Here is a 6,615-nt window from a genome sequence, read left to right as displayed (position 1 = left end):
TTTTTTTAAGAAAAGTTGTTTTTTTAAATTAACAAAGAATGAAATATATTCAGTAAATAACATTGTGAAATTTGATATTGTTTTAAACCTTCTTTAGTTTGATCAGAATAAATATCTTGAAGAAGAAATTTCCATCGAACAGCAAGATATCTGTTTGTGTATATTGTGTAACTTACATCTGTGTTTAAGAATGGATTTAACAAAGACATTGTCTAGTCCCTTCAGATGAATGTAGATAACCCTTTAGACTTTACAGAGATGCCACGAGTTAAAGTTGTTACATAAGTTCACATAAAATAGTTGTGTACATATGTTTCAATTTCAAATATTTTATTTCATCATTAAGTATTCAATAACATAAACCAGTATTGTATTTACTGATGCATATATTTAGATAGGCAATACCAAAGATAAATGAGCAGTACATGACTAAAAATAACATGACTAAAAATAACATGCATTATTTACCAAAATCTGTACCTTTTCAAGTTTTATTTAGTTGAAGTAGACAGAGCTTTGTCTAATTTCTTTCTTTTTAACTGCCTTTTCTTCTTCTTTTTTTCTGTTTTCTGCTGCGTCATGTCATTGTGCAAAAAAATTCCTGTAGCCTATTACTTAAACATTATAAAAGGTACTATCATGAAACTTGGAAAACTTATTCATCATGACAAGGTTCAATTTTTAGTCAAGGGGCATACTTCTGAAATCTTTATTTTTGGAGTTATGTCCCTTTTTAACTTGTCAAAATTTTTTTGGGTTTAACTTGAATATTTTAAAAAATTGGTTATTGATAGTTGTTGGCCTTTACCCTTTTGCTGCCAGAGGGTTATTGTTTTATTGATCACCTATTTGCCAGAGGGTTTTCTAAAAAATTACTATATTATTAATTAATATAATAATTATTATTTGTTATTAGTATTATAATAATTATATATATTTCGAAATCTGTGAGTATAATAATAATTATTGTCGGTGGTATAATTTTCTTTATATTTATTATTATTTTTATTATTATTATTATTAATTTATTATTATTACTATTATTATTATAGAAACGGCTCAAGCCGTCCATATGGCAAATACGCCGAAAATAACAGGGACGGCATAAGCCGTCCCTATGGCAGTGAAAGGGTTAACAGACAAGACAGTGTTAACATCACATGCAGTAATCTTGTTCTTTTATTGTTTTTGTATTCAGTTTTACTTAAAAAAGAGTATTGTTAAGTTTACTTTATTACGTTTTACTTAAATTAGAGTATTGTAATGTTTACTTTACTAGTCAATGATTTGTTTAAGTTTTTAGTATGACATTTTTATAAGGTATGTACATCATGTTTTTGTGAAATTATACTTAATTACGGCTTTAAAGGACTTCAAAGGGATTAGCTTTTGCCACCAAAAGCTTTTATCACCAGAAGCTTTTGCAGCACCATGTCAGCCTGACTTCAGTCTCACAAAATATCGATTTTCCGGTGCTGCTTGTAGGAAAATACAAAGCCTCAGAAAACTTCTACAACATAGAATTCCCTTTTTATACACTTTAAAGTCATGATAAGTATTCTATTTATTGCTTAGAAACAGAAATTTTGAGAGATGATAGTATTAATATATTTGAGCCGTGCCACAACAAAACCAACATAATGGGTTTGCCACCAGCATGGATCCAGACCAGCCTGCGCATCCCAGCAGTCTGATCAGGATCCATGCTGTTCATTTACAAACTCTATCACATGTAGAGAAACTCATAGCGAACAGCATGGATCCTGATCAGACTGCGCGGATGCGCAGGCTGCTCTGGATCCATGGTGGTCGCAAACGCATTATGTTGGTTTTGTCACGGCATGGCTCATTTCAGCTTTAGCTGTTTTAGTTTGTGACACTTGAATCAAATGATTCAGTAGTTGTAGTTTTATGTTTTTATATACATTATGTTAATTATAATGCTTTGACAATGACTGTTTTATTATCTGAATTATTTTGTCAATTAAGATTGTATTTTATTATATATCTGCTTATGTTTTGCTTAATGTACTTTGTGTATTACATTAATTATTCCTTAGCCTGCTTTCTTAAATGGACTCATCCATTTTTGGAACTGTTCATTTTAAAGTTGAGGGTCATCAGGATGAAAATTTAAAAGTAAGGAGGCTGATAGTACAGAGCCTAGTCAGATTTCACAAATGTGCATGCTAGCCTGGCTCTGTACTGGTAGCAAAGGTTAGTCACTTTTTGTTCCAGTAGGGTAGGGTAACGGTTAACAAATACAGTCCAAAAGAATCACAGCTTCATATTGCATACAAATGTTATCTAGATAAATGACATTTGATAAATAAATAAAAAATGTGACTTTACAATAAATATATAGTTAAAATTTGAGCAAGAATATATTATTTTAAGAGTATATTGACCAGGAACATGTTGGAACCAGGTGTGATTAGCCTTTGCCACCAGTATAGAGCCATGTCTGGCATGCAATCTGACCAGGCTTATTACTATTGGTACATGTATGTCAATATTTGTATTTTGAAATAGATATTTCTTAGTTCTCAAATGAACTGTTCTGAATTCAAAAAGGAAAAACCCATTAACAGGTTAAAGTGTATAAAGCTATATAGACCTTTTTACAACGCGGTCTGTTGCTATGAAAAAATGACCGGAAGTAGTATTTTTTTGCGCATGCGCAATTTGCGTAGGGCAAAAAGAGCTATGCTCTACATAGAAATGAATAAGAAATTCATAGACAATTTCGAGTTTGTTAAAGGTAAAAAATAGAAAATCATATAAAATAGCTTATAACAGGAACACAAAGGATGCCTTCATAGCTTTGTGGCCAAGATTGCCCAAAAAAGGCATGGAAAAGACGATTGTGTAAGAATTTACCCTTACAATCACTGACCTGACATTGAGATTATTGTTGTAAAAATATGTGGAAATATATATATTAGCAAATAAAGAAGTCAATTTAATTGTTGTTGAAACGTCCATATTACTATATAATATTTTATTATATAAATATCATTCTGAAAAAATAAGTCGGAACACATGATATAATTTTTAGCTTTCAGTTTAGCTAATTTTATCCTTTATCCGACTTGACTGAGATGCCAAACAGAAATTTTTTAAGTCACATAATATATTTAAATATTTTTTCAAACTCTTGTGAAGTTAAAATGGGTGATGGAATAACACACATTTTGTCCGGTTCCTTGTAACACATGGAAATGCACGTCACGTACACTATTTGTCACTTCACAAAATTAATAAACATTGATAAGATTGGTATAAATAAAAATTGCTTAAATTACGATTAATCATTTTCATAATTTTAAGTAATTAACTATGTCATGGTACTTAAACGACCCGGTTGAATGATATTGTTAAGTAGCAGGCAAATAACAACCGGTCACTTGTCAATCTGTTTGACACTTACCGCCTTGCCAATCCACTTTCAAAGAAATACCAATTGTGTAATATTATGTAATACATGGGTAATAAAATGTGATCTTTAACACCCTGTTGTTTTAATTTAAATTACTGATGAAAAAGTCACCTAATGATACCTTAAACAGAGGACTTTTGGTAATTGAATTACAAGTCCCGCTAATTTTGTATATTTTTTATAAATATCAATTCACGTTTAAGTACTTACCGCTTTAATTCCTCCCAAAATTTTTTTTTTCTGGGTGACAATACTTGAAATCAAGCCTTTTAAAGACTTTAAGTGCGCTAAATGTATGTTATCATTATTGCGCTTTTGCCCTATGCAGAATGTGCATTCGCGAAATGCAACATACGTTGCTATGGATAAATCGTACTGTAAAAAGGTCTATATATCTGCTGCCAGTTACAGAGTCTTCCTAAGCAATCAGTGCAGATCAAGATCAGCTGAGATTTTAGGACATTCTGATCATGGACTGCACTGTTCGCTATTCAGTCAGAATATATTTTGAAATCTTCCCTATTATAAATGATGAATAGTCTTGCCGGACAATTTAATGTTGTAAAGATTAAACTATATATATAGTATACATGTATATATGTATTGCTTTTTTTATGTGATAAAATTTACTAAATGAAGTTCGTTCCATTTATAATATTTTTTTTTCTTTTTAATATTTTCAATTAATATTGTTTTTTCATTTACAGTGTATTAATGGTGTATGTATTCATTTGCAGTATTTTGATTTATTCTGTTTTCCAGTTTCAGAAATTTTAATTTAATAAATTAAAACTTAGTTGTTCTTTTTTTTCCACATAATCTTAATATATCCATGTGAAGAAATCATATTTTTGATGAATATACCAGACCTATTTTGTTGTCACATTTTATGATTTGTGTTAATTCAATATTTCTCTTTACAGTATTTGCTAGTGTTTTTTGTTTTGTTTTTATTTGTTTATATATTTACATCTATATAGATCTATGTCTTAAAAAATGCATAAATTTAATTGACCACAGTGAATAAATTAAAAGTTTGATAGTTTATAAATTGTATATGAAACACATAGCACATTGAAACGTTTTATTTGACATTCTGTGATATAGTCAATCAATTATTGACTCTAATTTATTTGTTCATTCCCAAATTATGTCCTTTCTGGAAAACATAATATAACAGGATTAGCAACTTTCAACCAGAAAAGAGGTTTAAGGTTAGTGTCCATTCGACAGTCGATCGATTGAAATTGGTTGTGTTTTTAAATCATGTATAAATGCCCTTTTCATTTAATTTTTGTAACATCATTTTAAGACCATTAAGATACAAAAGAACTTTTGTGCAAGTTGGCAGATATTTTGATATTTTTCCTCTTTACACTGTTTACTATTGACAAAAAAATACCCTTTTAGTTACAACAATCAACATGACAAAATGGCGGTGTGTTCACCTGATTGGACATAAAGATGATATGGTATTAATTTCTAGTTGCTAATCCTATTATATTATGATCCAAGTTTTTTGCAAAGAATGTTTTAAGTAAAATTATGAACATGTATTATTTATGTTGAAAAATGCATGCATTGCTTACTTAATAAAAAAGCTGATGATTAATTTAGTTGTTGTTTCTTTTATATGTAAGGACACAGAAATTATTCTACTTACCGGTACTACAAAATAAAGATACTTTATAAATGAGGCTGACATGAACAGGCTCTATTAGACCAAGCCGGCAACTGAATTATGTCCCTTTGTGAACTTGGAAAAATACAAATGTAAGATTTGTGTGTAAATGACTAATGGTAGTCATTTTAAACTTCACACATGTCTTCAACTTCATGGTCCACAATTGGAGGTCAATTTCTAAAACTTGTTACAATGTTAAGTATCCTTACATCATCATCTTTGTTAATTCCTACATTAGACAGGCTCTTGTTTTACTATGGAGTACTAAGAATATAGCCAAGCATGTTATCCTACTGACAGTTCTGCTAACTTTTTACTAAATATATGCTGTATATTTTTGCAAGGTTTTATGAAATTATGGTCAGGGACAAATGTTGCACAATGATGTTAAAAAAGAGCTACTGATCTAAAATAGCTATGGAATATGTTGTCAACTTAGTGCAGTAACAGGTTAACTCCTTATATAATTTAATACAAGTTAACCAGTTATTGCACTTTGGTGATGTTGTGTTCATATTACAAACCAGCAGCATTATGCCTCGGAGGTAGACAGAACAATATGAAAAAGTGTATATCCACCAAGCTTATGTAAGGTATGTTTCCAACTCATGTTTCCACTTTGGCTGCAGCATGGTAATGACTGAACAGTAAATCAAGGATTTAACATGTGTTTCTGTGATAAATTTGGGGACCTAGATATATGTACATTTTAAATCACACAAGTTGTCTGCTTCCTAATTGTCATAATTGTGGGTTGTGGATATTGAAAGAGAATCTCACATTACTGGTCTGATGCTCAACTCCTGCACCACTCTTCCTCCACTAAATGAATTGATATCATTAATGAAATTCACTGTTACCTTTTGTAAATTCTACAATCACTTTTAAGTATCCAAATATGTGATACAGGTTTCAAAACAACATACGACAAATACCCTAGGTCTACTCAGTGAAAAGGGTCTACTTTGAGGTTGGCTTTGCCAGCCTAAAGGTGACAGCTTTCATGCACCAACCAGACAGTACTTAAGGTAACACTATATCTTGGAATGCCACACTTGATTCTGTTCTGCCAGTTGACATTCCTCACTAATGGGTATTCTGTCTACACTATCAATCAGAATGGCTTGCCTGTTTGCTCTGCCAGCTGAGCATTCCAGCAAAACATTGATTTTAGACTACATTTCTAATTCTTGAGACTATAAACATAGATTTACGCTGATTTTCAAATGTCTTGCCAGTTAGTTCTGCCAGCTGTGAGCTGAGAGGACATTTTTGTAACAGCTATTTACAGAAAAACACGTCTTCAGTATTGCTCTATTTATCTTTAGCAGTTCGGCACAGCAGAATTAACTATACCACATTTATGATGGATATGCCGCTGATGGATTGGCTTTAACAGCTATGCTTTAATTATATAAAGCGCTTTCAGTTTGCTTCTGGCTAATCTGAGCATTGTTTTAAAAGCAGAACATGTACATATCTATATTAATAG

This window comes from Ruditapes philippinarum, unplaced genomic scaffold (assembly GCF_026571515.1).
Source record: "Ruditapes philippinarum isolate M1 unplaced genomic scaffold, ASM2657151v2 ctg1998_1_1_1_1, whole genome shotgun sequence".
Taxonomy (NCBI): Eukaryota; Metazoa; Mollusca; class Bivalvia; order Venerida; family Veneridae; genus Ruditapes; species Ruditapes philippinarum.
This window is presented reverse-complemented; position numbering follows the sequence as displayed.